Source organism: Bombus vancouverensis, chromosome 5 (assembly GCF_051014615.1).
Source record: "Bombus vancouverensis nearcticus chromosome 5, iyBomVanc1_principal, whole genome shotgun sequence".
Taxonomy (NCBI): Eukaryota; Metazoa; Arthropoda; class Insecta; order Hymenoptera; family Apidae; genus Bombus; species Bombus vancouverensis.
Window position 1 is genome coordinate 8,988,071 of NC_134915.1, and position 23,614 is coordinate 9,011,684.

Consider the following 23,614-nt stretch of genomic DNA (forward strand, 5'->3'; position numbering starts at 1 on the left):
ATCGAAGTACACTCTTTTAAGCATTAAATGACATCGGAATCAGCAAAGTTGTAGATATTTTACAATAGAATATGATATAATGGGAATCGGTATCGGTCGAAATAATCGCGTGAACAATTCGCACTACCGCGTTTTTTTCATTTCCTTGAGCCTTGAACCACCGGTGAGGTTCGTGCATCGGATCCGATTCACGGTTTTAATTAAAATCACTGAAAAAGGAAAAGGTGAACGCTGACGTATGACGTCCGATGGAAACGAATAGCGTGCGTCGGTGACAGGCTATGGGACAGAATGGCGGCGCTTATCAATCGAAAAAATCAGATGCATCGAATTAAAAAAGGGATTGAAAGCTCGTGAAATCTGATGACACAGCCATTAGTCACGGTCCTTCCGAGAGGCATTAGCTCGGGCCTTGTTACACATCGAGCGAATTTCGGAAAGGTTCGACCGGTTCCAAGAGCGAAACATAAGCTCATACGTTCTGACGGCGGTCGTATAAGTGTATCGCGTGTGGGTGTACACGTGCTGACACACAACTACACGAATATAGAGAGATACACGTACGAGAAAACACGAACGCGAGCTATCTAGGCTGAACCTTTCGAGGTTGACTTCTTGAGACACTGGAGCGGAAACACGAGACGTATAGCATGGGCTCCACGAGGCGAGTTAATCCCTTGAGACAACTGGGAGCCACGGTGTGGAATGGGAATACCAAGGGAAACCTGGTGGTGTATTCTCATTCGCTACTCGACAATGTTATTATTACGCTCCCTCGTCCGCATTACGCGGATAATTTATGTCGGTCTTTACGTATAGCGTAACGCGCGCAACTTGTCCTTTTCACGTGTATATGCGCATCCGTGCGCGTAATAAATGCATATAATACTCACCCATCGTTGTAATCATTCAGTCGCGTGATAAACACTCGGATGTTTCGCCAACCGCCATTCCCTGCGTGTCTCCTCTCTTTCTTCCATGTGCATCCAGGAGAACATCTTGGAATCATTCGCATTAGATTCGCATTATAATCCTGCGTCGTTTCGCTAACTCGATACTAAGCTCTATTCGCGTCCACTGTGCTCTCCGAAACGAATTCATCTTGTCCGGAAGGCACTCTGAAATTTTATATTGCAAAGGAAGAAAGTGAGTAATCATTGCGGAGAAGGAAGGTGAAATTTCGAAGAAGAGAGGAATATTTGCGGAAAGGCGGGATAGAAGAATTCATTGTTATTCGAGTCCTTATTCCGCGTTTACCTATCATTACCCGGAATCATGCACGTACCACCGCTACAAGTACGGATAATTAAAATTCTTCAAGCGTAACTCACTCGTGAAACGAGCCCTTTCCATCTTTTCGTTTATTATCCATACTTCCTTTGATTCACTTCGCACGAGCGAATTTATTCTAACTTGCTCCGCCATGGCATCTATACGTAACACGCGTCTATTTGCGAACACCACGATAATTCTTTTACGGGGAGCAGTCGCTGACTGGCACCACGCGATATTATTTCATGTGTTTAGGCGTCAACAGGATCGTAAATAGCTACGTAGGACGTATATATCAGCCCTTGTTTACATCAACTGTGCGTTTACTGCGAATCGAGCTATGAGAATCGACGATTCTCCCCTTCCACTTATTTCTCCATCTTTGTATTATATTATACAACAACACGGGAAATACGTTTCGTATTACGGTAAGTCTCAACGCGAACAAAAGATCGCTACTACTTCCGTATAACGTGATTCAGAAAATAACAATGACAGTGAAATATATGTTTATTTTGAGAATATGTAATATTTAAAGAAATATTTGCAAATGCACTGAAATAGAAAATGATGTACGTTAATAATGGTTTATATCTTCCCCTAAGTTAAAGGATTTTTAACGATAAAAAGTTTTTATAAAACTTATAAAATTAGCAAAACTATCAAAGCAGAGTTGAGAAGCTTCAAACTAATTTAATTTAAATCTGACTGTGACTTAAAAATAACAGTTGAATTTTAATTCATATCAGATTGATCGAAAGATCTTATAAACTCAATTTAAGAACTCAAAATATATCGAGCAAAAGGTTTCTCATTTCCCAAGAGATTCTGAGTTGTCCATTCTATTGGAAGTTTCTCTCCGTTAAAGATTCAAAATAAATCTACCAAAAATTTCATTTTCTCAAAGATTCTCAATTTTCCATACCAAATTAGATGTCCTCGCCCTAATAAAATTGCACGTTCCAAAATCCCTGTTCTCGAAAGTCCACTTCTAATAACAAAAAGAAAAAACAGAAAGAAACGTCACCTCTAGAAATAAATCATCCAGAATAAGTAAACAATAGAAGCAACAAAAATTGCATTCGCTCTCCAAATTCGCATGATTCATTGATTCGCGGAAATTCAAAGTACAATTATTGACTGACGACCCACTCAAATCAAGGGTTAAGTATCCCATTAACCCAAGGTTGCAAGTCGCAACAAAGCGTTTTCAAACGCGATCCACGGAGATCGAGGCAATTTCTTAACAGCCTGTTACGAATATTCCATTCTACAAAGTATCCACTGCAATCAATCATGGATAAATTAGAGGTGACTGGATAAACATTTTAGAATCGAGGCAAACGACTTTTCCAGCGAAAAGCGCGCGTTTCTCAGCCGATCCTCCATCTGGCAAGAACCGCGAGAGCTAACCGGTGCTTTTCGTAGCCGTATAATTCGCCCGTGTTGAATGTAAATTTATCCCTCCCCTCCCTCCCAAGGGGTTATACTGTCCTCGTCTACGGCTCTGTGCTCGCGTGACTATGACCACGGCCACGAGCGAATTTATACTGAAACCACCAAAACGTGACAACGAGCGGGAAACGTTGTTGACGACTGGTCGTGGAGGAGGGCAACAGGGGAAAGAGACGAGTCTTAAATTCACATTAAACATTCATCGGGATAGAGCTCGCTGACAGCAGGCCGATGGAACGGAGATACGGGCATTCCTGATCGAGCTAATGCGATACTGAAACTGGTCGAGGTCTTTCGAGCTCTGTCGGACTTTTTCTTTTGTTCGGCTTCCCTCTAACCTCGAACGCTTGTTTTCACGTGACTCGATCAAAAAATTCTTTTCGTTCGTGGAGAATAAAAACCAGACTCGTTAAAAATATATTTATTTCATTATAGGCTGCCTGGCTTTCGCGAACACGTACGCTCCTGCGTTATCACTTTTTCTATGGACTAAAAACGCGGATAAAATGTAAATGGTAGAACAGGGTAGCTTTTTGCAGAACTGTACCAACGTTGTTAGTTGAAATTTTACGAGCTGGCAGTGCTAACAAATTCTTTCACATAAGAGTGACGAGTTTGCTAATACAATGAAATTGTATAAAATTCCTATTGGATATAAAGTTGTGGGCATTTTTTGTTCAAGCACTAAGTTTGGTTCTGCAACTTATCCCAACGAACATATAATTGTAGACCTTATTGAGTAACAATGGAAAAGTGGAAACTACGATTTATTCACTATTCAAAAATATTCAACTTCACAAAGTGGATAGGAACAGGTACTTGGTAGTTTTGGAGTATTTAAATTTAAGGCATCTTTAAACAACGAGATATAAAAAAATTTACCCTATAAATACAAGCGTCTCTTTGTTGTACAGAATATTTGAAAACTGGTTAGCGAGAAAAAGAATCGAACAAAGATCCAGAGAGACACGCGATGTTATGAAATTTTCGGGCCAACAATTTAGGAAGAACTGTAAAGGGTAGGAAATATTTTACGGAGAAATGGAAATTGAAGTACCGACTGAATAGAGGTCTTCCTCTGGAATACTGGTATTAAAAACTGGCATCCCTTCGTGAATTTATCTACGCACGATGTCCGCCGCGCGTAATTGATACGAACCGATGTTTCGACAAAAATACCAAATAGCTAGCAATCCCTTTGGATACCTGCATGATTGAACATTCGATATCGCTTTCCACTGCTAAAATGACTCGAAATGCAATGTGCATTGATATTTCCGTTCGGTTACAAATATTTCTCCGAAATCAAAGGTATACATACACGTAAACGTGAAAGTATACCTGTATCAAAAGTATTTGCACAGATCACCTTTCCTTGTCAAATCCTGCGTAAATTTGTGAAGAATGTGATTCTATGCTCGATCTTTTTGTAAAATATAATTTTTAATCTTTCACTAAGAAATAATTGTTATAACGATCTCAAGCCTTGAAATCATTACGTAAAATCTATCCTCTGAATAACTGTAATAAAGACAAGAAATTGGATAGTCAGATGCTTCCCGGGTACGATCAGCGCATATTGGGGCCATTTTACAAGACCACATTATGTGTCCGGTACTTTATGGTTAAAACCTTATGAGCGTATCACAAAAATTTTACAAGACACGAAATTTCTGTTTCTATCGCGATTCCTGCATCCCTTTTCCTCTTCGTGGCGTAGTGTATCGAGCTTAGAATAACTTTATGCTAGTAATTTTATATCTCGCCATTCAAAACTTATAATTTATGACGAAATTGGATAAAGGAATCCTATGTCTCACAGAATTACACAGAATTTTACAGGGAAGTGTAATCTGTGCTCGATACTTTCGTTCGTCGGCGTATTTGACACATTGGAAGCACGTTCGGCGCGAGAACGATATAAGAGAGAAACTCCGTGATAAAAACGTTCCATGGCAACCATCTCGAAATTAAAACCGCGCGTTAGCCTGAAAGCGATTATAAGTACACCTGGAACGTAATAACAGCGATCAACATCTTGAGGGAAAGTAATTCTTGATATGGACGAACGGATAAGAAACGACTCGGTTCATATATTATTCGTAGCCGTAACGTGTTCAGAAACGATCCAACGATGTTGGTAAAGCTCACGTCCATGACGACTGAAGCGTGTAATGACGAGATGTGAGCTATCATAAGAATGTAATATCAAGGCTCGGATACGTGGCGACAAATATCACGTGCAGCAGACACAAAGAACGCGAGAAAGACGAGCAAAACAGGCCGAACGGTTCAGATGGATAAACTCGTTGCACAGATCGTTTAGCGCATCGCCCGCGGCTTTTTCTGATTGCTTCTCTGCCTTCTTCAGCCGTGATATTATACCGAGCAATTGAATTTCTTACACCCCACTAAGTACTCAACGCTCCCAACCGTTTCCATCCTTCCTCCTCTAAATCATTTCTCTTTCTCTCTCTCTCTCTCTCTCTTTCTTTCCCGCTTCTCCCTTTTCCCATACATTGCACCCATTGAATTTAAGCAATCGAAATTTTAGAACCGCTAGCCAGTGTCGATATCCCGCCACACAAACGAGAATTGGAAGTAATTTCGAGGCCAACCAAGAGAAAATAAAAACCACGACTTAACCTTTAGGTCTTAAGGTCCTCGATCTTATTACGTACCGTCTTTAAAGCCTGATCCACGTGTACGATCGAGATGTTGCCCGGCTTAACAGCTTGATCTGCGAAAACTGATGAACATGTGGCTGTTACTGTTTTTTTGTACGATTCAAGAGTTTATTGAGAATCTTCCACGAATCTTATTTTTAAATTCTTCTTTCGCATATCTGTACAAGCGAACGAATTATTTCGCCACGATACGTTGTTCATTAGATGAAATGTATCTCAAGTATGTTTTCATTGAAACGTAAAGTATCTTATCTACGAACTAAATCATATAATAATGTATACGCAGTACATACATATATACTATATGTTAAACCTGTGTATATAATACAAGTTATTACTCACAGCTGACATCTCATCTGAACTAAAATTTTATTGCTTTCCATATAATAAAAGAAATTGAGAATAGTTCCTACTCGCGCAAGATTCTTTCGTCCACGATTTAACAGCACGAAAACGTATACTCTTCACCGAGCTAAAAGAACAACTGTTCAAACGTGACACGTACAGCATAATGCCCCGTTATAAAATTGATCCTTTAAATACATCATGGACCGAAGTGTCTCTCCCCTAGAAGCGTTAATCGCGCCTCGAGAATCTCGTATCCCATGGAAGAACGCACAAAAATAGTAACGCTCGTTTTCGTCGGGGACCGTGGCGATGTTTCTTCGTGCTGGAACGCCGACAAATCGCTCGCAACGTGTTGTTAATCGCGCGAAGAGCGGCCGGTTTAAAATTTAGGACCGCTCCAAGAATATCTTATAGTTTTCGAGGTCGTCCCGTTTAATCGTCGTCTCCAGTCTTCTCACGGAAACGATTCTTAATTGGCTCGCGTCAAGAATTCACTCGATAATTGCGAGGAATATCACGATACAACGAAATTTCCGGAAATAAAGTAATGTATAAACGCCAGTTACAATCGAGAACATGAACATCGAGCAAACTCTTTGCTTTTCGATGAGTAGAAGTTATATAAAGAGTTCATAGAAGTTATATAGGGAGCTCGTTGTATAGAGACTTCGTAGAAGATTGAAATGGACGCGGAAAATAGAAATGTAGGTAACTTAAATATTGCTGATAACCGAATTTGGCAAATTACAAGACAAATTACTTAACTCGACTCGTCGAGTAACCCTACCCTCTTCTATCTGAAAATATTCAACTTCACTAAATATCTTGATCCTTGCAATTGGTCGCGAGATTCATTCCAAAAACACGATTCTCAGAGATCGTTTTGAAAATAGAGTTTCAGTCGAAAAAAGGATTTCCGTCGCGCACGTGTGTCACTTCCTTTACTGCTTTTTAATTAGCTTTTTCCTCGAACCTAACGAGCGTACCTATAAGCCATCGAGTCTCAGGGTGTACGTCGAAAGTGAGTCCGTAGAATCGTCCCGGAACTATTTTTAAATACGTTCCCTTGCACAACATGGCGCCTATTTATTTTCCCCGCTAAAAGCAGTCACCTTTCTCTTGGCTCGAGCACGTCTGTCATTTCGATCCTCTTTCTCCTTCGTTCTCTCCCCTGTCCCTTTAAGTTCAAGGTAATCGAGCCTCGTGTGTATTTACGCCCGTCTCCGCTATAATTTATTGGTTTGCACTTTTCGGCCAGGGAAACGTTTCACGAGTCGTCGATCCCCCTAGAATCTCCCCTTCTTTTGCTGGTGGCGATCGCTTCTTATTTGAAAACTGGAGCTTTGATGTTCCGGTGTACATCAACACGAACGTCACATGAGCTTACGCAAAGACTGCTATTTTATTAACTGCGACGTTGTGATAACAAACTGTGACCAGCGAATGGTTTATTGCTTCCTTCGTTATTGGGTGTCTCTTCTTTTGGTGGCATCTTTGGAAACGTTTCCAGCGAAATAATGTTTGTAAAAATTTTGCGAAATATCCCTTCTTCCTTTATCTTTTCCTTCTTTCTTCTTCTTATCTTACTTCCCTCTTTGCATTGGCTCTTTTTCCATTTTTTCTTTGTTCTGTTGCTTTCCTTCTGACCTTCCCTTCCATCCCTGACCTTTCACCGATATTCGCTTTTACATGATAACACCGATAAAATGACGTTTTGACAAACAGTTTGTGACATTTGCACAAAGATCGAATATCCAAATTTTTGTCCAATCTTTTTGAGATATTCCACGTTATATTGCTCCGAATTCTAACTTTATCTCCTATTGTAATTGAACGTACAATAGAAGAATAAAATTGACAGTATGTGATTCGAAATGAACATCCCGTATATCACGGAACATCCTAATACATCCACGTTCTATTATAATTCAATGCATAAGAGAAAAATAAAATTGATAGCACGTGATTCAAAACAAACCGTAAACTTACTACGTGAACCACTGGGAACAGCTTTTAGAAACAATCTAGTTTCGCGCATTCCCGGGTCCTACCGCGTACCTGCAAACTACTCTCTATAAGCGAATGGGGGTTGAAAGTTGAACGCTACACCCAGTGAACTTTCGCGAGTATCAGAAATTCATTTGTCTGACATAAAGTTTCGAATATAATTACTTTCAATTAACGCACGACAAACCTGTAAATTTATCTCGACTCGACTCAATTAGATCCTCGTTAGCAGCCCGCGCCACTCGCTTCGTGCTCGTGTTATCGTATCATTTAACTGAAATAAATTTCACTGAAACATCATTCCTAATCTCGTTCCAACAATTGATTTTACTAATTTAAGGTACGCTCGTTTATAATGTATGAACAACACGGATGAAAAAGAATACGGCGAATCACAACTTTAAAATTCAATGTATCGTCAACCAATTTCACGTGATAATTATTCACTTCTTCATTATTTATTTGATATTTAAATTTACGATAGGTATCTTGTAACTTTTGTATACATTTTTTAATTCATTTCAAATTTTACCAATACGCGCAATCATGACAATCATATCTCATTACAGTGCTAATGAAAGTTTAAAGTGTCTTGTATAATATACAGAGTATATTCGTGAAAACTGTCCAAATACTTTTGCGAACCACTGTGTGTGCACATGTCTTCGTCCTGTGCAAACTTTGACGACAGATACGATAAGCTTCATCGTCGGTATTTTTAACGAATGATATCACGACTTTTTCCCAACTCACGAAGGGATGGTGATGTTACATTAAAGTTTCACCTACATGAAGAAGCCCTCGATGTTCATCCCTGTTCTGATCGGCTTACCTCGCGTGTTACAACGACGCCTGTATATAATCGAAGACGACCGGAGAAAGTTTTAGGTGCAATATGGCTTTCGTCACTGCGGGGAGAGACACACTAGTTGACAAATGAGAGCCGGTGACGTAGCCTCACGCTACGAAGCTGCTAATTGGATGCGTATTATTAACAAGATGCCGCGAAACGCTTCTCGCTTGTAACTTGTAACAGTACGAGAAGACGGATACGTTCCCCTAATTACCTTGCTGCTTTTACTCGTTAACCGGTGGATGAAGAGCCGCGGTTAAACTGAATCCATTAGCGATAAATCACGCCGCTTCGCCGATAACAATCGGAAACGAACGTCCTTTACGGTTGCACGAATTTATTATCATCGCGATAGGGGCCTCCGATATAGTGGCACCTGTACGCGACGAAACTCGTCCAGACTTTTACTCGTCCAACGCAAACAGCCCGAAGCAGTCTGTGTTTTTAAAAAAGGTCCTCTCTGTATCTATAAAGAATTCTAACGAGTAAATAAATAAGTACGTGTGGACTAATTTCTCTTGGAATCGCGATACGGTACGATATATATGTTGTATATAGCGAGGTAGGATTATTCGAGACACCTAAAGTTCAATATCTTAAAATTTTATCTTCAACTTTGCGCAGAATACTCAAATTCGTTGTATATTACGAGACACCATTGAACAAGAAGATAACGTTCAGAAATGAAGTAGGATACAGCCGCTATTGTTTCATGATAACTGCAACTGAGAGTATTATTTATTAAACGAACCTTTTTCCTTTTGTTAGGTAGAAGTTAGTGCAGTCAATGTTCGTATACGTCATACGTGCGCATTTCACTGTTTACCACGCCATTCTGTTTCCAATTTGTTCAGAATCTGTTTCCAAACATGGATCGCTTAAAGATTGTTGGTAATCGAATTTGGCGAATTACAAGGCAAATTACTTAGCTTGACTGAAATATCAATCTGACTCAAATTACCCTACTTAAGATGAAACAATGTTCGGCCTCGTCTCTCCGTGCAGGGGACTATTATTATCGTGATGGTCCGGAAATGAAGCGATTAATATTGTAAAATCGATAGACCAGAGCGATTCTCGTCGCAACACAGTCGACCGCAAAACGCGCGCTCCAGTATGAAAACGATCGGTGAAATTTTCATGAGACCCTTCGCTATCACGAGGGACACCAACGTAGCTTTCACCAACCCCTTTACTCCATCTCGTCGAGTAGAAATATGCGCGGGGAATTTTCGCGATTGCGCGCACAGGACCACAGGAGGATCAGGCCTTTGGTCATGCCTAATAAACGTTCGACCATCCCCATCGCGTATTCCTGGCATTCCATACGACGAAGTCGAGGGAATTCCCGGATTCCACGTGCTTCCTCCTCTGCCTTTAACTCGGTAACGGTTTCGTGTCTCCAAGAATTGGTTGAAAGAAACGAAAGGAACAGAAGTAGAGAGTGAGAGAAAGAAAGTCGACATCCAGTTCACGGTTAAGGGGAAAGAAGGAAGAAAAAATACGAAACGACGTCGCTAGATTACACACCTTTGGCTCGGCTGCTTGGTTGGGAAGAGGCGTGCGAAGATGGAGACAGAGGGAGGGTTAAAGCACGCCGACAGAAATCGTCTGAAGTCTTCCGACGAGAGGGGCTGATTCGTGTCGGTCATTCGGGGTGTGAAAGTAAAGATAAGGCCTTCGCTGGATTTAACTCAGAGCCGTAAATTTTTACGACAACTACTCCGTGTCAATGTTTCACGAAATTCCTGAACCACCAGGCAAAAAATCAAACGAGCCCATCTCAGAGATTTTCGACGCTTCCAAGACCCCCTTTACAGATTCTTATCAACGAAGATCCGCGATTATCTCGTTTATTATGCAGAACGTCCATCTAATTTTCGCGGCTCTGTCGTCAACGATCGATCGAGAGACGGAGGCATGCGTGATGATAACGATATAACTATGTATTCTTTACAAAATTGATCGTTAAGAGAGATTAATCGCTAAATTCATAGATTGATGGAAAAAATGTTTTATTAAAATTTTAGTGGCGAGGTAGCAAAAGTGAATATTTTTTCAAAAACGAAATAAATATAGAAAATGATATGTAGGATCCGTTAAATTAAGTATTACTATTTTCACAAATCAAACATTTTTTCGCCCCTACCAATTTTTCATCTGTGCCGCTTGTATCTATAATTTGACAAGTAAATGACGTGTCTAGATATCGAACGGTAATTTAAAAACTTAGAAATATGCCTATCGAAATTGCCCAATCGAATGGAGACTCATTGACGATGTGGATACGTTAAAAAGGAAGACATTGTATTTGATCCCGATGAAAATCTTATTTTCGACGTGTACCTTTTCTAGTGACCACTGGTAGATTTCGGACGAGGGATTGCGCCATCTCGTTGGTGGAAATATCAGACCGGCCAGTATTATTGGGCAAGATGAAGTTATTTGGGTTAGGTCGGGTCGGGTTGCGTTATTGTCTGTCCGACTCGAACTAGCTCACGTAATCATAGAGCAAAGCTCCTGATCCTCCTACTCGCGTATATACGTAAGACGCAAAATGGTACGTTTTCTTGCTCGAGGTGGCTTTTCCTTCTACGGCCGGTTGAAATTGAAAAATGAAATTGATTCTGCCCGGGCCTTTGCAACCCCTGTACACGCTCTTATTAGATCTATTTTCTTCCGGCCTGTATATAGTCGTACAGTTAAAGCGATTAAAGAGCACGCGGTTCTCTGGTTCTCCCATCGAGATATACATAGCAACGATAACGATGATTAACGTATCATTGCCTGGAGATAAGAATGAGCAAAACTTGCGAGCTTCGAGAGAAATTCTATTATGTGACTTAAAATGTGTTATTATGTGGCATTTGAACTTTTAGAATTTTTATGACACGATCAGCTAACAAGTTTAGCGTGCTTTTATAGCGAATCTTTTCGAAATCAAGTTTTATTTCGAAGAAAAAAAGATCGTATGAATGTTTGTAAATTTATTTATGCTGTAAGTATATCTTTCGTTCTCCATTTGTTATTGGCGAAAAGAATGCCAGAGATAAATTTTACATTATTTCTTTCAAGCAATGATTTTAAGCGACAATAAGCCTAACCATTTAATAAGCTACCATTAAATATTAGATTGATAGCCTACTATTAATTAACCTTACCTAATGAGATTAACCCATTAATTAGATATTTCTAGTTAATATTCATATATTTCTAGAATGTTTAAACTTCTTTTCTCCCAATATGATATAGACTAGTCCTGTTACACCATTTTATGCTATCAAAATTTACAAAAATACTCCTGCCACGGTAAACTTAGCTGGATTGACGTTACAATTAAAATATGTTTTATCGCGAAAATTAATTTTCAATTTACTCCAACGCTTACTTTATGAAATATAATCACTTGGATGTATTACGTGCTAAATTGAGAAATTTCTCCGAAATCAATCAGTTTCGCGAAAAACTAAATTTACTAGTAAATGGAGCGAATGCAACGATTTCCGGCAACAGTCGAACAAGATCACAATGCAGAGATCGAATCGTTATAAATAATTCTTACGTTCAAGTAAAAAAAAAGTGGAATTACTATACCTAAGAAGCTATTGGTACTCGATCAATCGAGGCGAGAAAGCGAGGTTAATAAGCGACGATCAACGGCAAGAAATTCGAGGGCGAAACGCGTCAGGTGTAAAAAATAAAAGAACAACATCGCGGAGAGTCCCCTTTCTGATCGAGCGCGTAAAAAAGCGAGAACATCCGATGCCAGTTACAAAACAATACCCTTCCTGCAAAACTCGAAACGTCGCGCCGCGACCACCATGAGCATCGTTTAAAAAAGAGGGAACGTCCTGCCGGTGGAACATGGCAACAATTTATTAAGGTATCCTTTTCCAGCGAGGCTGACAAGTCCCGGACAAATTGAGCGTGCGTTAACTCGATGGATGAATACATTCCACTTGATGCGACCGAAGAACTTCAGTGACTCTCAGTCGGCATTAATATGCTGACTACCTCCCCGAGACGTGACTATCGCGAGACAACGGTAAATTAATGAAACGTAACACGATTGCGCTCTTATGATAGATAGGCGTAATTGATGGGAACATTTTGAACGATAAACGATTGAATTATGTCGTGTTCGGGCGTAATAATTAGCAAAAAGAAAAATGAAAGTAACTCACAGTTGGTACTTTTATGAAAATCCTTCAGTAGCAAGTTACGAGTTCGTGTTATCGTAATTAAGACAAAGACGGGAATTTGGAGACTTCAGTTTCACGCATCTTTGCATCGCTTATCGTCGTTGTTAAATTGGGACGTTCAGTGGGAAAGTACAACTGCATTGTTGTCCCAAATGTTTCTATATCTTGATATTTAGAAATTTTCTATCAAACTTCAGCTGTACCTCAACAGTCTTTCTAAATTGAAGATTTTGTCACTTGAACATTTACCTTCGATTCAAACAAATATAACAAATTTATTCTTTCCTTAGAATTATTAAAGATTGCTGTATAAGGGCTAATGTTACGTGAACAGTCGTTGATATATTAATAAACGAAGCATTGACTGAATCTTGCTAGCAGTCTCTGGATATTCGATCAACCGGTCGTAGAAATAACACGAACACACGATAAATTCTGTATCGTTTGGGCAGGCTACGATGATTGAAATATAGCCCAAGGATGGTGGGTTTAAGAGTAGGCGCCAGAAAAGTCTTTGCACATGTGCGCAGCCAATTCGAACACGATCGGTGAAAACATCTGTCCTCTGGCATGAGTCAAAAATCGGTAGAGCGCAACGGGCCATATTTATTTCGGTGATTCCCTTTCGACGAGGAGGTTAAAAATTGAATGCCGCCATAAATCATCGCCGATAAGAGAACGAGTTCTTAATGTGCGGACATCACCGCTACCAGGACCCGAAACTTCCTCGTGTCCTTATCCCGCGTACCAACGGAACGATCCAGTCCTCTTCGTTCGCCAGTGTCTTTCTAACCCCTTTTCTGGACCACCTCGTGTCCCCTCAGGTTTCCACCATCCCTTTCTCTCTCTCCCTCTCTCTCTCTCTTTCTCTTTCTAACCGAACCTATCGGTACGTAGAATCTACTACACCTCCTACCCTCGCTCGAACGGCGGTTTGTGTTTCTTGTGTATCCTCCGCCGCGAGATCAGATAAAAAAGTCCGGAGGGTGGGAAACGGAGTAGTGGAAAGACCTCGGTTTAGTTTGTCACCATCGTTTAAAGGAGAGTGGGGGAACGTGGCCGGCGAAGGAACCAGCAGGATTTATTGGACTTGTCTTGGAGAAGAATCAAGACTCGTTGTGCTTGCCACGAGACCAGTCCTCCACCAGAAAGCCAATTAAATCGGTCGACAGTCCCAAAAGATTCTGAGTCCCCTGAGCTCCTACATCTCTCCAACTGGCCTACCGTTCTTTACCACCCTTTTCCATCGTCCCCTTTTTCTCTCCTTTCTATCTCTCTTTGCCTCCCGCTCTGACCTTTAATTCTACTCGCGGGCTTCCTTTCTCGCGAACTTAAATCGGACGTCTTATCTCCCGACCCGATACGACATGCCTCGCGACTAATGTCCAGCCAGCCGGCACTGAAGAGGATTTCGTACAGTCGAAAGACGTCCTGGCCGAAGAGAAGGCTGGATAACTGTCCGTATTTTCAGAGAGATTGATCGGTGCCCTGGCAAAAAGAATATCTAGCTCTCTCTTTCTCTTTTGGCTGAGAAGGCGGAGTTTCACGGAACAACTGCATTTCGAATACTTCGCGGTCGAAAGAAAATAATGGGGTTCGCCCTAATATCTCAAGAAATATATCTTTATTTTTTCAACCAGCCGCCGATAAAGTAAATTACTCCAAATTTCTGTTTATGAGGACGGGCCTCAATAGGTCAGAGAGGAATATCGACGTTGTTGCGAACATTCCCGATACTTGATCAACGAGATCGCTTGTGTACAAGGAAGCACTGAGATTTTTCAAGTTTGTACTCGAAGAAGGCTAATGGTTACTCGCTAATCGTATTATAAATCACGCACTGTCCACTGAATATGAATCTTGTATTAAATAGAGTTCACTTATATCAGTTCAATAAAACGAAGAATCTTCAGAAAATAGGTTACATTAGACTGGCATGACATATTCCCAAGGAAAATCAGACGGATGGAAATAAAATAGATTAATCCTTTCACTGATAATATCAAGATACACGCGTGACAGACTGCAAGTACCTCGTCACGAATAAGAAATGTATTTCTTAGCATCGGAACTATCGATGAGTAACAAATCATGTAGCAGGAGTTAATAACGCGAATGAATCGTTAATGTCTTTAACGAAAAGAAAATTTCCAAATGAAGAAGCTTTCTCTTTAAATTCGTACGGACAAAGAGTGTCTTCTCGGGGCAGGGTATCAGTATCCCGTCATTAGGCACAAATACCTTTCGAAATCCGTTCCGGGAGACAGGTTCCTCAATTTTTCAGCGGGCAGCGGAGCCTCAAAGAGGCAGCCTCTTTTCACGGAACGGTAGACACTTTGCAGAAAGGTGCGTAGATTTTTTTCGCGAGGTCGTTTCGGCACATTCCTTTGCGTAGCGAAAGAGGATGGAATAGGGGCGGTAAGGAGATCGGGGAGGGCTTTGAATGCGAGACCACGGAATAATTTATATGGAAAGTGAGAGAGACGCTTCTTGAGGAAGCATTGTGCTTGGACTTGAATTAAACATCACCCCCTTGACTGTGAGATTCTGCCTGTGCCTCTTGGCGATGTCGTGACTAGGAGCTCCGGGATAAAGGGGGATCAATAGGGGCGCCAGGAAGTAGGGCTGCTACTATACAAACTGGCAAGGTATTCCTATGCCTCCAACTACGTATCCCATAGGACGTACCTGCGTAACGAGACAGAAACTACGACTTGGTTTGCTATCAGAGACCGATTTATTGATATTAGGCTCGCCGTTTCCCGCCACGAAACGAGATATACAAGATGTGAAGAAATATCGCCGAACATCAATACCTCTGTTACGCGTGTATTATTCTCTTAAGAAAGATGATGATAATAAGGTTTGAACTTCTATTTTAAGTTTCAATTATTGTATAATATTGCAATATTAACAAATAAACAAAACTGCTCTTACTATTATTTAATAGTAGTTTCGAGAACTCGTTATTTCAATAATGTAATAATCCTTCTGAAAACGTTTGAAGAATACGATAATTCAGAATAATATTTTCTAACTAGAAATATTACGTAAATGAATCGTTCAGAAGCACTATAATATTAAATAGACTTCCTCAAGCCATTTTCCTCAATTTATCGTACAATTTACTATCTAAAATCAGGTCTAATGAAACCTGTTTAAATTCATTGGACATCAAACAAGTTTCATTCAATTCTCGTCCCCAACGTTAAAACGCACCATTTCTAGTGAGCATAATAAAACTTTAAAACTTTAAAAGTGGCAGGTTTATTGAAATAACAGTAGTAGGCAAATTAAAAAACACTGCAAAAAGATTTACGTCTTTGACTTTTATTACGGTTAGAGCGTACGGCTTGTACGGTAAATACGATAAAACGGAAGAAATTTCCTCAGGTACGTTCTGTTCTGGCATTCATCGTCGTTGGAAACGAGTCGGTGCATGAAATAAATGCGCTTGATGAACCGACGCATAATGCATTGCATGAGAGATGCATTTTTCACGTTAATAAGAGATAACTTACGGAGCGCACGTGTTTGATTTGCATTTTACTTTATTCGTCGAAAACTCCTTATCAATTTAAAACGACTCCGTGTTGCGACCACCATCACGAGAACCACTAACCAGCTGGACACTTATCGGTGACCTGAATTACAGCGAATTTATAGTGACGTGCACAAGTCCTTGGTCATAATTCCATTTATAAATTTTAGGGCACCTCTGAAAATTAATTATTTTATTTAAAATCATTAGGAAATTATTAAAATCTGTAAGAATTATTGTCTCGTTTGAAGTAATAACATGTACAATATTATAGTAATAATTTTTACACATTTTTCGTTTAACAAAATTCACATTTTCTTTTTCTTGCCTATGTCTGCCACGCTTTTCACGAATATTACATGTGTGCATTTCTGTACGTTCCAATTTTCTGGAAATGGATAAATATCCATACATGCTAATACCGTATTTCTTGTTCGCGGTTCGGAAATCGACAAAAGTTTCTCAAATACCCTATTAAGAAAAAAGCAAAACGTGTACAATTTGTCTGCCCAAACAATATTTCTGCACGTCACTGTACATCATATGCCCAACCCTGATAATTATACGTTGTTCAGATGCGATCTTTTTAAAGCTTAAAGGCACGTGGCGATAGCGTAACGGAGACGTCCGTCATATGGCCACCGAAACGTGCGCGCAACTTACGAGAAAATATGCCGCGAAATTAGCAAGTACGCGGAACATCGTAAATTCCATCGAGCAGCCATCTGCCCAGAGAGTTAAAAACAAGACACAGCTTGGCTGGCTCTTAAATTTCACGTGGCACTCCTTTTCGTACCAACGTGAAAGATAAAGCTGACCGATGGCCGTGCTCTTCGCGTCGCTGCATCTGATTTTTTCGCGTGCTTCGCAAAGGACACTCTCCGCGCTCCCTTTCGCTGTCAGACAACCACCTTTCTAGTGGCGGAAGTACGAGCGTTATCTGCAACGCTTGACCGAGGCCAGACATTTCTCAAACAAAAAAGGAAAGAAATAAACGACGACGCCTGGCTGAAATGAACCGTGTTAGGACATATTCTCTGTCGAGCAGAAGTTTCAAACCATATATCGATGAACCGAACGGAAATTGCTTTATAAATTGCTCCGTAGTTCGTACGTTAGGGGCCTCTCTCAGATTTATGAGACACAAGATTGCATTTTTTCATGGAAAACACAACCAATTCAGTCTACATTACAGTATTTTTTACTTGGAAAACTGCCCTTGTTTTTTATGATTATGGCCCTTATGGGATCTCTGACTGGATAAACAAATGGCTGGTGTATCCGAAAATATATACCAATTATCATCTGGATTACTCAAAAGGCATACTTCTCAACCACACAAATTGAAACAAGAAGAAGACTAACAATTACAGACACCATTTTTCAAAATGTATCTCGAAGCTTGCGATTGTTTATATTAATTTCTGGTAATAAATAAATTCCTGAAAATAAATAAAACGAGGCCAAATAACCGGCCGGAACTCTACTGTATTTTCAACAGTATAAAGAGGAGGCAAACATGCTTTCAGAAAGAAATTTGACACACATCTAATAAGTCTAACGAAATATCAATAGTCTACCGATCCTCAAAATTCCAGAAAACATTTGTGAGAGCAGCCAAGGTGTTCACGAACCAAGTGACCGCAGGCAGAATTCTCTCTTTTATGGGCTGTTGTCATCGGCAACCTGTTCAAATACGTCGAAGAAGAAAGTTGACGGAGTGTGACGCGTCCTCGAGGTTCCAGGAAACTAATCCTTGTATTTCAGCGGGGGAAAAAGAGAATCGTGGCCGTGTTTTTGATCGGGCCGCAGTTTCAAGGCGCTTCCGCGGTCGAACGAAAGACCATCCTGAAATAATATTTGAGAGATTCATTGTTGGAGAATCTCTCTTTGATGGAGGCTAACGCGCAGGAACAAATGATCAACAAATATGTATACAAATCACTCGGACGCATTCGGACAAGAACATCCGCAGCTGCCTGGCCCTGTTCCTGCTTCATTTGCATCCAGCTCGTCCGCAGTTTCACGTTGCGTTTCGAGCGTTCAGCATCGATTACCAAGGAATTGCTCAGGTGCGACAGAATGGAAATAATAACGAGCAGGTGCCAGCCTAATTAAATTTCGCACCTAACGCCATCCCTTGCGACACGCTACGGCAATCTGGACATTTTTTTTCCGTCATACCATATGTCTCGGCACGTGATATTCTACTCTAGAGTTGGGTTACGGCCTTTTTTTCTAGTTAAGCACCGTAACGACAGATTGAAACGGAAGAGTTAAATATCGTCTTATTGTTGGAGTCTTTAGCTGCTAGACTATCTACGATTAATTTGAATATAGTGGAGTATGCTAATGATTTCATGACAAACGAATACTGTAACTAGCTGTTCCTACAAATTAGATCAAAATACTACGATGAATATGGAAAAATTCTATCGATTGCTTTATGGCAGGTACGATCGATTCTTTTTACTCCGTCTTACTAATCTATTAATCTTTCTCTTTTTTCTTTTTTTTTTTTTGAGAACATTAAGCGATGCAAGAGGTGCTATATATCTGTGACTAAAATGTTTAATTTTATTTAAATTGACTACGTTTGTAACATCGACTTAGTTCAAATAATTAGGAAATGGATATGTCTAGTTGTAAATTGAAGTCAATATAATTTACAAGGAACAAGGAATTATATAATATGGTTTTCCATTCGATTAATCTTCATTCAATTTTTACGATTGCACTTGGCGAAAGATACGACACTTTCAAAGAACAACACGCACGATTTCGGGTACACCCCACTAGACAAGGGTGGGTTAAATCGTTCAAACAACACAGGGGGATGAAAGAATCGCGAAGTCACTGCTCAGACCTCGCCTACTTGCCACGAAACACGGTGGAATATAAATTTATGGAAGATAAAGTTTGACGACGGCGATGGGAAGCAGAGCGGACCCGGCAATGGTTTCAATGCGCCCCAAGGCGTTTTACTTTTCGAAGAACTTTGTTTTCTCACCGAAATTCCGGCTGGCAGCTGCAACAACAGCAACGAGAGGCTATGCCTATCCTTTCACTCGAACTTTACCTTTATAAACCTCGGCCCCTGAACTTCCAGGACAAAGTCCGCGCGCAGAATAACAGCAAGATGCAGAGGATCTCCGCGTACAGTTCGCAAGCGTATATAACCGATTTTTTCTCCTACTAGATAAGCACATAGCTACCAATCTCGGATCGAAGAAATTTCGAAAGTTTACTTTTGCTGACATGCCGTAGGCGATATCGAAAGGTGGAGTTGAAGGGAAATAATCGAGACGTTAGTATCACGAATAAAAGGCAACGGGAGCAAAATGGAGAACTCAAATAATGGATACAGAGGAAACACACGATAAGTCACATTTTTCGTTCTTTACGTGACGATCGTATAGGCAAAATATGACAAGTCTCAAACTTAATTCGTTATTTTTACTTTTCAAAATTTTGCTGTAAATCTTGGATCGTTATCACGACTACATAATTCCAATCGATTAATCTTTCCATTGACAATTTCGATCAATTATTACGTTTTATACGAGACTCGCGTCTATCCTAACACTTACGAACGGGAGCACATGTCAAATTAAAATTTCTCTGTAGTCAAGTCTTTCTCCTGTAATATTGAAATGAAAATGTCTTGTCGCACTCGAAGTACCTTTTGATAACGCGGCGTCGATCACAATGACGTGACGTGAAACGACTCGAATGAATAACTCTTAAACGCTCATGAGCGTGAAATTTCGTTAGCGTATAGAGTACCGTCTCGTTTCGGTCGATACATGGTATTATTATTTGAAAAGCTCTTCCCATAATGTCGAGAACATTTGCTTTCCCGACCAAATATTTGCCGCGAGCCGCGGGACGATTTTAACATCTCAAAGCACACACTCTCGCCGCCACGCTATGACGAACTCTGTCTTTCTACTCTTTCTTTTTTCTGTTAATCCTTTTTTTTATTTGGAAAACCTTGTAACCATTGTGTACTCAAGAATGGTCTCTACGCGTACGGCCAGCGTACAATGTACAGAACCAACAAGCATCCATTGTTTCTATTGTTTGTCTATACACCGCTCCGCGTTGTCTACGGATCTTTAATTTAAAACACGAATTTCCATACGGTTTCGTGGTTCCTGTGCCGGTTATCTTTCCAACCACCGCCATTCTCTCTGACTTCGTTGGATCGAAAACGAAACTGTTTATTTCTACACTAACTTCCCTTCGTCCTCTCTTTTCATATAGCCAGAATTATTTGAGATCACCCAAGCTCCGACAACTTGAAATTCAAGATCACCCAAGCTCTGACATCTTGAAATTCACTCTTAAACTTTACACAGAGTAATCAAACTTAATACACATTAGGAGATATCGTTAATATAATAAGAAATAACGTTTTTCATTTTGAATTGAATTTTTCTCATTAAATCATTGGATAGTAATGTTATCTTATATTGTAGATTCGGAACAGATTCTTCCTATATAAAAATACATATTGTTATGGTATACGTATCAACATATACTAGAACAAACTGATGGTACAAAAGAACAAGGTTCGAATAACGTTCCCTTTTCCTTTCATACCCACGTACAAGTCATCCCCGCCTCCCTAAATGAATTCCACCATTTACCGTATCGTTAAACACCTATTCTCTGGGCATCTATAGGCGACAATCAAACCGCCAATTCCTAAACCGCCCATAAACCAAAATCTATCGTCAGATAGACCACGTGGCCACCGGGTACGTGGCCACAATGTGCCAACAAAGCCTCGTCCCAGCAGAAGATTCGCCGAAATCGGCAACGAACAATCGCCACAATCAACGAACAACCCCTGCTACGTCGCGGTGAACGCGTCGCGGCCCTACCATCTCTGAAAGATCGCGTGAAAAGTGCGAAAAGTTCGCTTTCTGCTCGTCCGGAATCCATCCGACAATTATCGCCGCGGGGATCACACCCCCTCACACGCCAATGCTATATATATATTCGTGAGGCTGAAAGACAGTAGAAGAGAGAACGAAAATGGAGAAACGTGAAGGCCAGAAGAGCAGAGAAAGGAAAAGATACTAAAGAGGGTGGCGGACCATAAATTATCGAGCGGCAACAATGAGAAGAGGAATCCTCCCTATCTGCATAGCGACACCATGGCCGAAAGACCAAATATTTACACTGGCCAGTGGCAAAACTCGAAAGTAATAGATTCGAGATGACTTTTCATTTAACCGAGCACAAAAGGTAGCCGGTGCGGTTGGGCGAAGCTCTCAGCCACCCGCTGGCTTCCAGCCCACCAGGACAATATCCTTTTCTCTACCAACTGCGGAGCTTGGTCCACAGAAACGATTTTCACGGAACATCCGGAGGGGTGAAAATATGGTAGCTTTGCTAGTCGCCGTTTGTCAACCAGGACGCTAATTGTTATTGCCCGCTAATTTCCCTGGATACGAGTCCCGAACCGCATCTAAACGACGACTGGGTGTTTGAAAACGCGCGTGCCCTATCTACTCGTGCGTCACGCAACTCCACGCTGTATCAATATGCATTTCGTCGCGCTATTGTACCGCTGCTCTTTTATAAGCGTGTTCGCTGTGTGTCATTTGCAGCCCCTTTCTCATGCAGTCGCAAACTCGATTGGGGTTTGATGAACTGTGCGGTAAGAGGGCACGTTTCGAACGGTAAGGAACAGGGCTGAGGGTTGTGGATATACGGGTGAGATTATTTTAACGTAAAAAGCTAATTTTGAAGGCGAAGCTTGAATAAATATTTGAAAAGATGGTATGATGATGGATGAAGACAGTTTAGAATTAATATTTGTATGTACAAGTTATATTAGCAACTTTTGCAGATACTAGATAGTTTTCATTATGTTGATAATAGTTGTTTATTCTGGAGTATGTATTGTGTGTATTCGTTGCTACTGTTAATTACAATTTCATCTTACAAGATCGTGGCGCGTTTTCCACCTGCTCTTTTAGACTTTCTTTCCATCACTGTAAGTTACTATATTCTATTCGACGATAAATGAGCTGTTTAAACGTTGCATACATTTGATCAACTTCATAAATTGAAAAATGGGTACGTAATAATTTCCAAAGGCTCCCAAAATTAGGCCATCTGTACAAAAATGTTTCATCCCTCAAAGTCTCATAATGAAATACTTTAATAATTTGGAAGTTAGAAACGAACGTATTCTTCTATATCATTTAAGACATCTTTCAACGAAGAGAAACATTAACGACGTTAATTATTAACGAGGATAAACGTATCAAAGTTTTATCTTAATAACGTTAATAAAGTTAATCGTCAACGAGGTTGATACTCAAAGTGATAACAAGTGCACGCCCGTAAGGCGGTCTCCATCTACAAACACGGGATCAAAGGGTTCGAGCAAAGGACGCGTACGATCTCCGCATAGCCACGATCTCGCTACCAAAGACGCTTTGTGAACTCTACCATCGTTTGTGCGAAAGAGAAACGTTAATTATTATCTCTTGCTAATTTCCCAGATGTCGTAGACATTGAGAGACAATTATCAAAAGCCACGTCGACCACATGAAACGTTTACCCACGAATAAATGGGCCGACGATCTTTCCAGAAACGAACACTTCTCTGTCTACGCTTTAATTGCTGGACTACAGCCAACTTCTTAATATATGTTACTATATTAGAATTGTCTACTAGACATAAGCCATATTAATAGCTGCGAGAAAATTGATAAAACAGACGCTTCTACGAAGTCATTTATGTTAATCGCTGTTCTTTAATAAAATTAAATTAAATTGTTCAATAAAATTAAATGGACAATACGTAGACACATAAAAATACACTTGTTACATTTTTATTAAGTCGACAGAATTCTTGCGTTCATTTAATATCTCCCATCGACAATTACATACAATATAAAAAAAGATTCACAAGAATGCAATGATATAAGGAGGAAACGAAACTCTCTACTATCTTTCGTTTTTTGATGGAACAAGCGCGACGGAAAATGATAAGATACCCTGTTTCTGATTACACGATACATTCATTTACTTAATTTCCTCTCACGACCGCGACAATTACGCTGTCCCGTATCAAAAGCATCTAACTTTCGCTTCGTAATGTCGAAGACACAAGATACGTGGCGGACGTTAATCGTCCCGGATCGGTCTTTTCCGTTCCGTTGCTCCTCGTGGAAGACGCACGCCACTCGTGATATATTATTACTTCCTGAAAAGTGATCAAGAC

General features: G+C 40.3%; 1 long non-coding RNA gene across 5 annotated transcripts in view; it reads right to left on the minus strand.

The window, feature by feature from the left end:
- Window positions 1-23,614, minus strand: part of LOC117161771 (uncharacterized) — a 172,764-nt gene that overhangs the window by 141,282 nt on the left and 7,868 nt on the right. For all 5 annotated transcript variants that reach the window (XR_013058465.1, XR_013058462.1, XR_013058466.1 and 2 more), the window contains exon 3: window positions 894-1,118. This is a non-coding gene — a long non-coding RNA (uncharacterized LOC117161771). The remainder of the gene's footprint in view (window positions 1-893; window positions 1,119-23,614) is intronic.